The sequence below is a fragment of the Drosophila subpulchrella genome, chromosome 3L (genome assembly GCF_014743375.2).
Source record: "Drosophila subpulchrella strain 33 F10 #4 breed RU33 chromosome 3L, RU_Dsub_v1.1 Primary Assembly, whole genome shotgun sequence".
In the NCBI taxonomy this organism is placed as follows: domain Eukaryota; kingdom Metazoa; phylum Arthropoda; class Insecta; order Diptera; family Drosophilidae; genus Drosophila; species Drosophila subpulchrella.
The window spans coordinates 4,175,866-4,192,334 of NC_050612.1; the positions used below are offsets into that span (position 1 = coordinate 4,175,866).

Below are 16,469 nucleotides of genomic sequence, written 5' to 3' on the forward strand. Positions count from 1 at the left end.
GCACCTCTGGCAAGATCTGCAGATCCACAGACACCGCATCGGTGCCATGCAGGTAACAGCAACAACAATCAGCTAACACCAACACCAACGCCTCCTTTTGTTTTCCAGGCCAGCCCCTCACGCTTTGCCAGTTTTACTCTGATTTTGGGTACCCTCTAGAAGTGGGTATTCCACTTCGATCGAAGGGTTTGGCTCTCGTAATAAATACAATATCTTTATAAATTCTAATTTGAATTAATAATCAATGGAATATGCTTCATAAGAAATTGATGAAAATGCATTCATTATACTTTTCTTTAAACCATATTATCGATATATATAAAAGTCTTTCTTAATACTTAAGAATCCTTACCAAAACCAAAATACTAAAGCTAAAGCAATGAAGTTTTTACTACAAATTCTTACAGAAGTATAGGTTTATGCTGAAAGCTGAATATTGTCAAGTGCAACATAAAAATAACCAATCGATTGGTGAGGGTATCCTAAACTTTGACCATAGAGAGGCCAATTTTTCGGTTTTATTTCGCTTTTTGTGCTCTGTTTGGTTTGTTTTTCTTTGGGGGTTTTTGTTTCTGTTTCCTTTGAAAGTTTGCGCAACAATTTCGTGAGCGCTGGAAGATGATTTGTGTTCCGAACTGAACTCGACTCAGCGCCCAGCTAACTCGGGACTGGCCGGGACTCTCCACTGGCCGTGTGCCCTATCAGATACACGTCCAGCGGGCGTTTCGACCGGTCCCCGTTGGACCCACCGTCCTCCATCCAGTGTCCACCATCCACTATCCAGCATGCAGCATCCAGCACTGAGCATTGTTCGCCATCCCGAGCTGGACTTAATTCTGTTGTTTTCTTGGCTTTGCATTGTACTGGCTGCCGGCTTCGAGTTGGACTGGCTTCTTTGCATTATTCCTGGCCCGGACCATACCGGGCCGGACCAGAGTGCTATCAGTTACTGCTGATCAGCATTAGCACCTCTGGTGGAGGCCTCGCCTCGTGAATTGCTCGTACGTGTTGGTTATGAGGAAAAGGCCATTGTGCATCCATAAGATACACGAGTCGGGGCCATCATCGTCGACATGCGCACGGTGGTGTGCGAAATGATGTGCCATCGGAGGGAAAATATGCTGGCAAAAGGCATGTGGATGGAGGGACAGGGGGTCATCTGCCCCTCAAGTGCCGGGCTGGAAACCTAATTTGAGCCAGGCATGTGGCCCAGGCGAGGATTGATCCATGTGTGCCAGACTCCGACGCGAACTGCATCTAATTTGTGATAATCTGTGGGAAGTGCACCGGCAGATTCCAATTGCAATCGGACTAGAGCAGTTGTGGGAAGATTTCCGAGGAAGCCCGAGATGCACTCAACGCCTGGCTTGAAGGTGGAGGAGGCCAGATGGGGAAGGTGTTGATAGTTGGCTTAATTATGATTATATAATGAAATGATTGGCAAAGAAATACATGTGTACGGTGGTGTAATTCAATGGAAATGAGTTGATTACTGCCCCGATTGCTGGTTATGGAGTAAGGCAGGTATTTGTGGGTAATGATTTACGCAATCTGGGTGTTGGTAAGAGAGCGATCTAACGGAACGCAGTTATAGTAAAGTGTATCTTGGAGGGGGACTATCTAATAGTAAGTTATCTTTGAAACGGACTAGAGAAATATCTCTTCACCCGATAAAAAAGCAGAAACTTTATAGTTATCCTTTATTTTTAAATTGCTTGTAGCCTTGTAAGCCCTTCTGTACCTTCCCACTTAAACTCTCAATAAGCTGGGTAAGCTTTCTGCCACATGCCGCCTTCACTCGTTCAATTCCAATTCGAATTCCGTCAAAATGTGTTTAACCCAAAGATCCCACATGCAGGCCATTATAATTGAGCTTAACCCTGCTTTGCCCCCCCTCGGATCGAACCAGTTGCCTTGGCAAGCAGACAAACCGCAACCCAATCAACTTTCTTGCTGCCAACCCCATCACACTAATTGTATGTCCTGGGCTGACTTTGCCAGGACTTTTCCGATCCCAACCCTTTTACTCCTTCTGGCCTACCTGTCGTTTGTTTTGTAATGCAAATCTTTTTGCTTTCATCTGCTTGTTATAAATCGAAAGCTATTAACCAAAAAAAGGGGAACTGGAGAGGAAACGACTCAAATTTCTATGCCAACTGTGCCCCCCCAGCACCTTTTGTGGCATGTGTGCTTGTGTTATTTGCATTTGAATCATTCGTTTGTGCGAAATCAGATTAAATCGTATAATCGAATCTGATGCTGTGTGTGGGCCACGCCACACAAAAAAGGATGACAAAGAACTGATGCAGGCGCAGGAGCAACCAATCAGATGGACAGCCGCGCAGGAAAACGGAATAAGAAGAATTTATGTATTGTATAAAAATCAATAGCGAGTGGAGGCATTGGAAATCCTATGCACACAAACCCGGGCACGTACAAAACGTTTCTGGCTCCCAAAAAAATAACCCGAAAAGGTGGAGGGCGGTGGGCTGGGGAGGAAAAGCAACCACAGGAGCCACCAAAGTTGTACCAGACACATGCGGCGGGAAAATACTTTTCAAAGTGAATCAACAAAGTCGGGAAACGAGGTAAGGAAAGGGTTGAGGACCCGAGCTCCTGTTGAATCCGGTGGCAAATGCCAGAAATCTTTTTGTCTCAGCTGATCGAAAACAGCAACAAAGTAAGGCGGGAATACACACAGAAGTTGGCTTGTTGAAAATTCAAATTAACTCGATCATAAAAGCCAAGATGAGACCCTGTTCGAACCCAGCCCCCCCCTTCAGCCGGCTTGAACTTCTCCCTCTCCCCTCGCCCATCCTTGTTTGCCTTACACTTTACGCTACATTTTAACTTCAAATTAAGTTTGTGTGCACGTAGCAAACACAACAGCAACAACAACAGCAAAAACTGGGGCTTAGGGGGAGGAAAACCTTTTTGCCTTTGATTTTCTATTTCTTTTTGGCCTGGCTTGCACTTTTTTTGCCGCCTCAAGTGGCCTCAAACAGCATTCGACTTCGTCTTGGCTTAGGTCGTCTTGGTTTCTGTGAAAATAGTTCGTTAGCCTCTCCAAAAAGAAGAAAAACTAAATTGTGCCCCCCGCCCCCCAGCCGATTGCCATTCAAAAAAGGGCAAAAGACTTTTCGGAGTCAGTGTGTGGGTGATTGGTTTTGAGCGAACCAAATTATTGGCATTTATTTCTCGTTTTGACTTTGTGAGCGACACAACTGAACCGTCTAATGCGCTTACAGGGGAAGGGGAATGGGGGAAACAGTCCGGGGTCCAATCTTAATGCCGCCTAATTAGCAGCCTGAATGCGCTAAGACTACAAAAGCAGCCAAAGTCAGCAGCCGGCAGAACGGAGCTCTCGGGGGAAAAGCGGCGGCGAAACGAAAGTTTTGGCAAATTGAAAATGCGCAAAATGACTTTGACCAAATCCCCGGTGCCAATTGGCAAGTTACAATGGCCGAGCTCTGTGGGCCAGCGGGGCGGGTGGAAAATGCCGAGTAAGCGGAAAGTGGCACAAGGAAATGCTCTGCAGCAGAGGTGGAAAATGGCACAAATCGGGAATAGTTGGGTTGATGGAAAACGGTTTGCTCTCGGTGCAGCGAAATCCTCACTTCGCTGGTTTATTTTGGGACTTACATTGATCAATTGATCCGCACAAACAACAGAGACCATTGCATTTCTGCAACCGCCTCATATCAGTTTCATTGTTATGTGCCAACTTGCTCTTTCCCAATTAACTCGGGTGCAGGGCTAATCCCAAATTCCATTAACACGAGAATTGACACATCGAAAAGAGCAAGCAGCCGGCGATCTACATTTATGACATTTCGTTTGTTCGCCGATGATTTGCCGGCTCACGGAATGACCCAGCAGATCCCCTGATAGGCCTTGTCAAACCCCCTGTCAGAGGCATAATACCCGCTCTGAAACCGGCAATTCTGGCACATTCTGGAATCCCAATCCCAGTCCCAACCAATCCGATCCCAAACCGAACCTTCCATGGCAGCATCCACTCACCGCAGCCAGCTTAGCATCCCATCCCCTGAGAACCTTTGCCGAGTTCACCCCTCACCTCCGTGCTGATCCATACCATACCGTATACCCCTTGCAGCAGATCCTCAGCTGCTGCTGGCTTTGTTTTGTCTTCTTTTTTGTTCAATTTGAATGATTTAACATAAAGCGAAAAGGTAACACCGAGCAGACACAGAGGAACACCCCTCGCCGCTGCCATTGTTGCTTCTTCGGCCTTATAAGTGCGATTCTCCGACTCCTTGCAACACGCGGCCAGAAAACTTTAACAACCAACAACAAGCAGCCAGCCAGCGAACGCGCGCAAATAATTTCAATCGTCGTGAATCATGAATAATTCAAAATCATCATTACCAACACCTTTTGAGCCGGGCCTGGGAAACAGGATAAGGGGCAGGACGGGGGGCAGGGGCAGGCACGCGGAGTGTTGCCCAAAATGTTCACACTTCCCAGAGGCTGGCAAGCTGGCAAACAACAACTTTTGCTCAATCTGCAGTCAGCTTCGAGTGGACAATGGGGGTGAGGGCTCGATGGACTGGGGAGATGCCGCTCAAGTGCTAAAGTGAGGCGGATTACCGAACCAGCAAAAGCAAAAGCTGGTGAAGCTGTAGCAACCACCAAAGCATCGACTACTTGTGCAGCACCAAAAAAAAGAAACAACAACTGGGAAAAAAACACAGCCAGAGAAAGGCACACTCAAGACCGAAATAGGTAAATACCCTAAGGAGCTATTCGTTTCTAAAAATCTAGGAAAAACCTCATGTCATGTGACATAAATGGTGTAGAATAGTTTAATTAACAAAGAAAGCATTTTAATAAAACATATTCTAGTTCAAGCTAAAAGTTGATACATACGGTCCAGTATACCAGACATTTTCCAAACATCACGTAGACCCGACCATTTGTTCTGATTCCTCGTGGCTTAAATCAAAGAACTCCCAGCTAGGGTATACCAAACAGTAACAACAATACCAAAAACACCTCCGCCCCCTTGGCACGCCTTGGTTTGAGGCTGCTGCCGCGTTTTTGTTGCCCCACCGTCTATTGTATTCTATCGTCGAAATATGAGGCACGACTCTGGCATTAAACTTCAAAATAAAAAAGATACGAAAACAAAACGACCGCTGCAAAATGCCAAAATGCAGCCGTGTCGAGGACTCTGGTGTTGGCCAGGCCAAGAACAATAAAATGGGCACAGCACCAGCGTCGTCGAAAAATACAAAAATCCAGAGACCAGAGACCAGAGGAGCGAAAAGATAAGCAGGCGGAGACGAGCTGGATGGATGCTGCCGAGCATGAGGATGCGGACGAGGACGAGATGGTTGTGGCTGGGATGGAGCTGCTCGCAGCCACTTCAGACATGGGATGTGCAAGTGTTGGCCAAGAAATAAAAGTTGCTGACCTTAAGCCAAGTCTCGGGTCTTTGTCTTTGCCTTTGTCTATGCAGCCGGAGTAAAGTTTTATTTTTTCCCATTTCGCCCCCCGCGTTTTTAAGGATATGAGGCAAATACGGAAAGTTAGTACTGCAGCTGGTGGTGCGGGGTGCGGGGTGCGGGGAGGGGCTTCGTGGCAAGCTGCAGTGGCAGCTGTTTAATAAGTTCAAGCAATTAAAAGTGTTTCCAGAGGTTGCCACAGGAGGTGCTTCGCGGAGGAACTTCTGCTAGTCGTAGACATTAATAGGCGCATAAAATGGAGTGGCGGAGAAGGTGGTTCGGGCCGGTTATGGCGTTGGCTTAACGATGTGAGGATCATAAATGGGGCTTAATGATGCCACCACTTTGCCTGCGCGAGAGCGCTTTAGTTTTCTTCGAATCTGGAGAGCCAGATGGCTGCGGGATAGCTTTACAGGCCGAGGTGGCCGAAACACGGTCCATTAAGACCCTAAACGTCCTTCAGTCAATCCACTTCAAGACTTCCCCCTCCCAGGCACTGGAAATAAATTGCAGACTTACTTTCCGTTTCAAAATATCAAGCCCAGACTCCGGTCCGTACATTAAAAGTGCCCCGAACAAAATCCCACATCAATTTGGGTCATTAAAGTTCCGAGGAACACAAAAAACTTTGCCGCCAAATGCAGCCATTAAAACTGCCAAACAAAATAATTTCCGATGGCCAGGCAGCGATGGCAACAACAATCAACTATTAAAAAAGGTAGAAGCGTAAAAAGTGCACACAAAATCAAACATAAAATTAAATTAATGGCCTAAACACTCACCCCCTACTTTGTTTGCCAAAAAAAGGTTCAATTTCGGGGCATTAAAATTATGGAACAAAGTAAGGGAGTATTTCTTTAAGCTCTCTGATATTTATATACATATATATAAATTGCATGTTTACGAGGATATTTCCCCGATGTTTGTTTATGACCGGACTTTTATACGGCCAGCTGCCGCGGGAGGAGGCTCTCCAGCTACCCACCAGTCGAAGATAAACGTTCCATCGCTAATTTGAGTCTTTGTCACGTCTTACCATATGGAAATATTATTTGTAAATACTTTTATGTTCCGTACGTGACCAGGACGGGGGTTCCGGAGTTCGGGAGTTCGGGGGCTCGGAAGTTACGGGATCCCAGGGTCCGGGCGCATGTGAGGAGCGTGCTCGTGAGGGGGTCACTTCATAGAGTGCGTAAAACGCTGCCCGGGGACACAGAGCTCGACTACGATTTTTATTGTGGCGACGAAATCAAATAAAGCGCTTCGGAAGAAGCCTTCCGCCCTCGCTCGAGTATGAAAAATGTATATTGCAAATTTGGCAAACGCAAATCCCTCGAAGAGGCAGAAATGTCATCGTAAAATTGCCAGACGGCTTAGCGATGGCAACGAACGAATAAATAAAAATTATTTCCAGATGACATATCAGCGCGACTCGCCCGCTGCTGACACCTTAAAACCCAAATGCGCTTATGATACAAAATGTTGCGTGTGCCCCTCAGGAGCGAAATCCTCGGAAAGAAAACCGAAAATAAGCGGGCCAAATCCAGACCGGTACAAATTGAAACGTTGAAGAAATTACAAAACTGTGCAGACTCGCCGCCAGAAGGGGCCGAAGAGAGAGGGGCGGGAAGACTGGGACTCGAACCCAAGTCCAAAGGAGGATGTGGACGGGATGCGGAAGAAACGGAGGCACAGCCCGGCGAATCGCAACTGTCAGTTGCCTGGGTCCCCGTCTCAGACGTCAACTTAACGTGAATAATTGTCTAAATCCCAACGACAAACACTTATTGTCCTGGATTAGCAGGCAGCCGGAGAAAGAGACCTACAGATAGGGATACGTATAGAGAGAAAGAGAGGTGGAGGAAGGGAAACCAGGAGGGGATTCGCACCAGAAGCCCAAGGACTGCGTGTAAAAAATGAGTGGCAAAAACTTTGAAATGTTTTCCCTACTTTTTTATGCCACAGACTATTTCAGGGGATAGCAAATGGGTATATAAGCTAGGTGTTGGAAAAGTAAAAATAGGTAGGTGCTGCTATTATTCCTTCTTTTCAAAACAAAAATTCTGGGAGTAAAATAAAAATGTAGAAAGGAACAATGTATTTTGTAATGTACTAAAAAAATGTATTAAGGTCGTTATCTTTTCATGACTATCCTTGGTCATGTTTATCAACCAAAAGCAGAACCGGAACTGACATCGACGTCCATTTCCTCCGCAGCTCCTGTGCCTCGGATATTCTCCAATTAAAAACTCGAAAGTTGAGAGAGCATTCCCCAGTCGTAACCTCTCGCTCCCCGAGGTCAGTTAAGCTCTTTCTATTTGCCTCACTTAGGGTTTTCCCCAGGTGCCAGAGCACTGCAGACCGGTAAGCGTTTTAAACTTAACAAGCTAGCAGCGTTTGGTCAGGATACCCACCATGGAAAGAATCGGGATAGGACGAGTATATAACGAAGAAGTTTCGGCGTCATCGCGCCGTGGCTCCCTTACTCTCCTCTGTTTGCCTTCTGCATTTCTTTGCGTTCAATTAATTTGCTCACAATTTGGATAGCAAAAGAGCCCAAGACGAAGTATGGCCGGGACCAAGGGGAGTGGGTTTCTATGTATACCTCTCCCTACTCAAAGACAAAAAGCAAACTTTAAGTAGCAAAAGTAGCGGGCTTGCAGAAGAAAGAGAAACCATAGGGGAGCGGTAGCCGAGAGGACTCGATATGTAAAAGGCATTGTGGAAAAGTTTCTCCGGAGGAGCCAGGCAGCCTGCCAGATCCCCTGCGGAGGCAAAGTTGCCCAAACTATCCGAGAAAACCCCTTCGCAACTCGCAGGCCCAGCTGCAGGCAGCTGAGGAACTTCAGCACCAGGTGAGCATCGGCAACTTTTCGATTTTATTGCTGACACGGCAAGTGCGTTTCCAGCCTGGGAATGCATTATGGCTGTAGCAATTGCGATGCCACCAGATACGTGCATGCCAAACTCCAAATTGTGAATATTTTCAGGTCATTCATAGGTATTGAGGCAGAATATTCAGAGTTAACCGCTTAAAGGTCGTCCTTGCATTTCTTTACAGTTGATTTAAAGGTGTAGGGACATGTTTTTTAAAAATGATAGCCATCTCAAATAATTAATATAACATTTTGAGGTTTCGTCAGCATGCATTTAAAGTGGGGTTTAAAGAGGTAGGGACATCTTTTTTCAGGTATCAGAGGTATGTTAATTTTGATATATGGCACCCGAACCCTTTGCAACCTCGATTCATGCTTCATTAACTCTGTGCCCGAAATTTCTTAATTAAAAACGAGTCCACCCGTCAGGGCTGGCGTTCAATCCAAACAAGACCAACAATCCGAATTCGTTTACAATTGCCAGTTGGCTGCAAAGGATTAGTTTCAGATTTGTTTACCCTCTAACAAGGAGCACAGGGGCGAGCGTAACCCCAGAGCCGAAACCGGTTATCAGAGTTAGTTTTCGAGGAGGAACGGAGGCCGAACCTACCACGGTCTGACTGATATATGAGCACTGGCACACAAGTAAGGGACTTATACGAGTCTATGCAAATCTCGGGCAGAAGGGACAAAGTTTTTAACACACCGTGCAAAGCCCGGGCTCGGACAAAAAGGATATACGAGATGATATATATGCAAATGCCATTCGAGAGGGTCGCCCGGCCGTGGGAGGGGGTCCTTTCTGAGGCGACAAGTATGCTCGCCGCCTGCCCTGCTGCTGGTAATGTCCTTCAAGGCCTACGAGGGTCCTGGCGAGCTTTTAAAACTTTCTAGCCTGCCGAGGCACAGGCTTTAAGCACAACGAATTTCAATTAATAGCCAGAGACAGACGCACGCAGACACACACTCTCCAGGCCGAGAGCCATTTCCTGCCAGGGTCCTTCGGCCCGCCCACTTCCTGCCGCCCGCCGGCTGACACTAAGCCCAAAGGCTACCATCAGCTCAGCTGTGTGGACCACCAAGTTCACTAGACAATTTATTTTTGCTTTCGATTTTCCAAGCTGTCAGTTCACGCTTAAATGCGCACAGTTCAATTTAAAATGGGTAGCCCAGGACATGCACAGGGATACGCCTCTGTCAGTTGCCGCTGCCTCGCCAGTCTTGTATCTGAGTACCCGAGTATCTGGGTATCTGTGAGTCCGTGTATCTGTATCTGTGGCCTGCTGCCTGCAGTCGCACTCGCAAACTGGGTTAAGAGGTTGTTATCCTTATGCCGTGTTTTTGAAAATAGGCAACCAACTTCGTGGCCCGAGCCCCCCTGGTGGCCTGTTTGTGATGCCACTGGCTCATATCCGCTGCAGACACACGAAACGTCCTGGCTGCCAAGCCGCAGAGGGAGCGAGACGGGGAGAGAGCGGAGTAGAGATTCTGGAACCGCCGCTGATGATCACAAGGACTCCTCCCATCCCGTCCTGGGTGGTGGTGATGATGATGATGAAATTATGAGCGCAAAAGCATTTGCATTCATTATGTATGATTTTTTTATTCCTCCGCTGGAATGTTGCTCTAGAAATTAAACTAACGCTGCTCGTTAATCTCAGTCGCAGCCCCGGATGGGGGTTATACGGTTATGTGGGGGCTTCAAGGGGCCGGCGGCTTCAATGCAATTTCACAAAGCGTTAATGGATTTTCTCGCATTTCTTTTGCCTTTTTATTATTATTTACACTTGGTAATGCCATGCGTACGCGTGTTTCTGTCTGAATGGGGTCTCAACAGGGGCACTCAATTCAATTCTTGGGCTAGTGATCAAGGATGGGGAAACAAATAGTTGTTTTAAAAGATTTAGTTTAAAAAAAAGTATTTAAATTACAAATCCAAAATTATAGAGCTTAATAAAACAGAAAAATATACCTATTGTTTAGATAAACCACTTAAATAAATTAAAATAATAGAAATAGACAACCTAAGATAAATCTGAACTTCTGTCTTGGGCCACCCTGATATAAAGTCGTTCCATTCTTTTCTTATTAAGTGACATTCTTGCCGAGAAGAAGGTGAAGAAATGAACCATTTATAACTTTATTATCGCCTGCCCATTGTGGGTAACTTTCTTTTTGTGCGTTAAATGCATTCAAATTCTAATTTCCCGAGCCGGCTTTTTGCCAAAGGATGCGCCTGGCTTAGGGTCCAGGTCCTGGTAGCAGGAGGGCCACTTTTTCTTGTGCTAAATGATTACACTTAACTAGATTTGCATATATTTAAACATTTCCTTATGCGCACGCAACACGAGTTGTGTGCACGTGGTTCTCGGCGCTCCGTTCTCGGCTGTGTCCTGTGCACAAAAGGATTATTAAGGAGCTTCATATGTAAATGAAAACCAAATGCACACGACGACGCCAGAAGGACGGTCGAGCCGGGGAGTGGGACAGATAACCTGGAAGCCACAGTTTGGCAAACACAGGCTCCAGCTCCAGCTCCAGCCCCAGATCCAGCCTCTGCTCAGAGCCAGACAATGTTTGTCCTGGGATCCAGAGGGGAATCCTGCAGAGCCAGGACGCCAGTGTGCGTGTGTGGGGTGGGTGGGCTCCACCTTTCGAGCCCGGCTAGAAAGTAGGTGAAAGCCAGAGGCAGACGGAAAGCCAAATGGAGTGCCCGCACCCGTTCGCTCGCTCGTTCGTTGGCCCGTAATTTATGCTTAAGATAAAGTCCTTGAATAAATACATGGAAAATCCTTTGAAATTGAAATTAAATACGAATATCATCTTTTTTTATACGTACACACACAGAAGAGTGGGCCGAGTCGCAGGCACGGAGAAATGCAGACAAAAGGCGAACGGGAAATGAAATTAACATTTGAGTGCGCTTTCCCAAAATTAAACGAGACGCCACAGGAATCGGGGTGCTGGGTGCGGGGTGCGGGGAGTCCGGCCCAGCACACACACGTATTTATTTATCGAAGCTTCTTTGGGGTTTTAGATATGTGAGCCATCTTATTTAGCATTTTTGGCATTTTCCCTGCCTGCCCCCCGCTCGGCGTCTGCTTAGATTGGGGTAAAATTCCCATAGATTGTGTGGCAAAACATTTTTCTTAGCCATTTGCCATATGAAATTAATTTTACAGTCAGCAGGCAGAGCTCTATGTGCAGCTTTCAGTGGCAAATAAGCAGAGAAACCATTTAAGGCGAATTTATTTCGAAGGGGCGGGGTTCAGGCTTGTGGTTACCTCCGGAAAATTGCAGGGAAATTGGAGAAACGGCTCAGAATATATTCTTTGATATGCCTCACTTGGGAGACAAGCCTGCTTTAAATCGCACTCAAAAAGTAATAAATGGCTGAGTGAATTGCTGGCTAAAATTTAATTTCGAGGGTCTGTTCATCTGTTGCATACTTCTCAGCCAGTCCATCTATCTGCTCGTATCCTTTCCTCAAATTTCTATTCCCATTTGCATGCCCATTTTTGCAAATGAAGTTGTTGCAGCCTGGGATCTGGCATTCACAATTCAGATTCTCGTCTGCTGCAGCTCGGTTGTGATTCCTGCCCTTGGATTTCCCCTGGGTATTACATATTAACAATCCTTTCGTACCGGCCGAGGATGCAGTTCGAATCTGCTTTTCATTAAAATTAATATTAATTTTACCTGAACACACAGATTTAAATTGCATTTCCACAGCCAAAAAATCCCATTGAAGTGCTTGTGTTGCAGTTGTTGCAGTTGTTGCAGTTTTGTAGCTTTGCCAATTGGCTCATATAAATTGCATTGCGTTTTTCCAAGCGCCCCTTTGGCAAAGTTTTATTATTGGAAAAACAAACATATTGAAGCTTCCCTGTTAAACTTTTGTTATTGCATTTTGAATTTGCGGTCGGGAATCGGGGTGGGGGGTGAATAAAAAGCCTCTGGCTTGGGCATAGAAAAGCAAAGCACAAAAATTAATTATGAAACATTGCTGAAAAATGTGTAAATATGTATCAATGAAAATGCAAGGCAAACAAAGCATTCTCTCATCGCAATTCATATGCGAGCTCGTCCCAGGTGAGCCCCAAACATTTAAATGGGATTTGAAAGTGATTTTCAAATCAATGAAAACAGTTTACATCCATTCGAAACAGAAATTGAAATGTTTTCATAAGAATTACGATATCTCTGGGCCAAATTCCTCTTGACTGGCAACCGATTTTCGACACAAGTTCGGACAAATAAATCCCCGAAATAATATCGCAAATTTTTCACTCTGCCCGCCGCGATTCCACCGGTTTTCAGCAGGCCAACAATGGCAAATGTTAACCAGCATGGAAATTGCATTGATATTTCGGGTGCGAAAATAGATGCATCATAGATTTTGTTACCTAGTCAATTTATGTGCCAGCGAGCTCAGTCCGCCCGAGAGCAAATCAAAAACCATCGAGAAGTGCCTAAAATGTGCAATATGAGTGCGGGACGGGGCGGGGGTGTTTGCAACGAGGCCCATAGGCTATATAAATTTCAATCTATCATTTATTTAAGTCCTAGGCCAGCGGCAGAGGAGCAGCCCCGGCCGAGGCTCTCATTGCCATAAATCCCCATCAGAGATACGCGTATATTTATTTACTGCAGCTCGCCCAGATACAGATACAGTCGCCCCACGGACACACAGAGGACGATGCTGGGCGACAAAATTGTAGCCGAAAAATAAAATAGCTCCTCCGCCCGCCGAACGCCGCCCCTTTCATATTTTATTTGGGTTTTATTTCTGCCTTTCCTGGTCTTTTTCTAGTTTTCTCCACCGACGCTTCTGTTGTTCCTTTTTCCTGTGTAAATATTTTGGAAAATGCGTTTTTCTTTACTGCCACAGTTGTATCTTTTCATACACCTCGCTCGTCCCGTACATATAGCGCGCAATGAAAATGGATTTTTTGCCGATTCCCGCCGGGCTGCCAATTTTTATGGTTAAAATATTTGTGTTGCTCTCGTTGGAGCGCGGGAACCTGCTAAAATATTTATGACAAGCGCCGGGGAATACCCGGCATACAATATTTCAATATAGCGAGAATAAAATTCTTAATGTTTGGCTGGTAATTAAAAAAGTCCAATTGAAAAGGCCCCTAGGTGGAGGGGGCAGGGGAAGCGGGTGGAATCTGAAGTGGCGGTCGTAAGTAGCCCAAATGAATTTTTATTGCCGTTCATTAGGCATCGAATGGCATCGAATCAATCAATTGTGGCATTTCAATTCCCGATCAGAATGAGATCGCATAGGGGTGGGCCGCGTATGCAAAGGGGGTTTTTGAAAGGGAAACTACTGGCTAAGCCGGAAAGCCTTTCGATAAATGGGCTGCACATTGTATTGTACTCAGTTTTGTGCCATCGGGGACCTTCGACATTGGCCACAGTATCCCCGGCAAAACTTTTAATTACCCTCTCTCGCTCTTTTCTCTGGTTTCCATTCTGTGCTCGCCTGCATTCGGCAATTCCAATTAAGCTATCATATTCTTGTCTCGGAAACTTTCCCCGAATCAAAACTTGTGGCCCCCACCCTGCCCCACCTCCGTTTTACCATCGGAACTGGGCTAACGAATATGTTCAATTTGGTCCTGGCTGCCAGCCGAGCACAACAAAAACTTTATCTTAATAATTTCCATATTCCATAAGTTGAACATTTTTCCACAGTCAAACTTCCATAGCGCCAAATACTCCGAAACTCGAACAAACGAGTGAGCGTCCAAGCTCCATCTTAAATTCTCTGGAATTCTAGAGGTGAAGCTAGCTCTATAAGATGTAACTGTTCCTAGCTTGAACTTTCAGTTGAAAAATATATATTTTGAACTATAGAACATTAATTTCTCTTCTATTCAATTTCATCCAACTTCCATCTTTAATTCTATGGAATTTTATAGCTTAAGCTTGGAAATTTATAAGATGTAACTGTTTCTAGCTTGAATATTTAAATTAAAAGTATATTTTGATCTATAAAACATGAATTTCTCTTCTGTTCAATTTCATCCAACCTCCATCTTTAATTCTCTGGAATTTCAGAGCTTAGGCTTGGAAATTTTATAAGATGTAACTGTTCCTGGCTTGAATATTCATATGAAAAATATATTTTGAGCTATAAAACATACATTTCTCTTCTATTCTATTTCCCAACTATTGGATCACTAATGACAAGATCGAAAACAACTAATATTATCTTAAACTTAAAATGTACAAAACTTGCTAGGATCAACGTTTTTAGAAATTTGATTAAATATTATTAAAATTAGATCGACGTTTGGAATATGGATTTTAATACCATCTTTAAATTTACAAAATCACTCTAAAACTAATGCAACATTGGTTTCAATACCTTTTTTTCAGAATTAAAGATATTTCATATGTAGATTGTTTGCAACGAGGTCCATAGACTATATAAATTTCAATCTATCGATCTTTAAGGCTGAAAATCCCGCTAAAACTAATGAAATACCTTTCAAAACCTCTTTTTATATAGCTAAAGATTTAATAAATAGCTTGTAGCTATGGAAGTTCGACTGTATCCTGGTGAGGGATCTGCAGCAGGCGGAGGCAACTTTTGGGGACTGCACCTGCAGCAGTTCCTCCGCTGCGAGCTGGGGCACTTTTCCCATTTTCTTTTGTGCCACAGTGCAGAATGCAAAACGGCAAAACCTCTAAAAAAGCAAGGAGGAAATACTGATTGAATGGCATTCCAATGAAGTTGATGGATGCATTAAGGGCCCCCGCCCTCTCTCTCCCCCAGCTATCACGCACACACTCGCGCAGCAAAGTTTTGTGGCAACCGAAAACACACACGAGGCAAGCTCAGAAACAGAATCAGAAACAGGACAGAACAGAAAGAGCGGAAGGGAAGGGAAAGGGACTGGCGATAAAGATGGAGGCAGGCGGAGAGCAACCTGCATGTGCAAGGCACATATCTGTATAATGGATTGCACTTAACATGCCACACACAGCAACCACAAGTGCCGCCGCAGGATCCCCGCCGCCCCCTCCTGGCCTCTCAGGTAATACATCATTTACGGAACTCACCTGAGGCTGGGCTATCGGAAAAAGTCTGTCGCTACTGCTGGCGTAATCCCGGCAACGTAACGTCTAATCCTTTTGTTTACGTTTACGGCCTCGGCTATGCACACTCACACACGCTGAATCTTGCAATCGTACGTATTTAAATTTCGGCACACATTACGTGGGCGGCACCGTCCGCGTTGCTCATCCGCCCCGTTGCCAATTGTTAAATCCGCGAGCACACACACACACTCCCACGCGCGAGCTACGTAAGCCGTAAAGCGGAAGCGTAACGGTTAACGGTTCGCGTCGCGTAACGTTCAGCCAGGCGTCCTTTAGAGTCCTGCAATTGTTGTTGTCGCTGCCAGGATGCCGGCTCAAAAGAGCGAGACGGAGCGCCGTGTGTTTTGATTTAATTCGCAAATTATGTGCTGCTTAGTTTGCGGCACCGATTCCGATTTGCATATGAATGGCGCACTGTGAAACCGCGTTTGTTTTTTCGCCTACAACGTTTTATTTACATATTTTGGGGCTATTTTGGCCATAAGCACTGCACAGCATTTCACGCACAGTTCTGTCTCGACTTTTCGTGGTTTATTTTGAGGGTTTTGCTTGTCGTGGCGTGCTAACAGTTGTTCTCGGGCGAATCGTCCGCCCGTGTACCGCTCGCTGGGAAACTTCGAAAGTATCTGAGTTCGCGCTCGCGGGTACCTGGCTACGTCACTTCGCACTGCCTGTATTGCCAACTGAGTTTCAGAAGCGACGCCAGAGAGTGAAATTTCTCCCCACAGAAACACATGCGACTCTCTTCGCCACGCTCTTTGAAATAACCATGCCCGAAAGACCGGGCTTGGCATGGTATTGTTCGGGGTGTCACAAACATCTCTTTGAACCGAAGAGAAATATCTTCTCCCACCTCGCCTCGGCAGAGCGGAGAGAACGAAAACAGAGAGAGCTGCAGAGGAGTTCTTTGTTTACAACGCGCGAGAGAGCCGCTCTGCCGCTGCGCATGCGCGAGCAAGCGCCTCTGTTACTTTTCGACTACAGAGTGCCGCGCTAACAGGGCTTTCCC

General features: G+C 45.6%; 1 protein-coding gene across 1 annotated transcript in view; it reads right to left on the reverse strand.

Annotated features, from left to right (window-relative positions):
* Positions 1–16,069, reverse strand: part of LOC119553214 (MOXD1 homolog 2) — a 113,576-nt gene extending 97,507 nt beyond the window's left edge. The window contains exon 1 of the mRNA XM_037863471.1: positions 15,422–16,069. The gene's annotated coding sequence lies outside the window, so the exon portion shown is untranslated. The remainder of the gene's footprint in view (positions 1–15,421) is intronic.
* Positions 16,070–16,469: the final 400 nt, after the last annotated feature.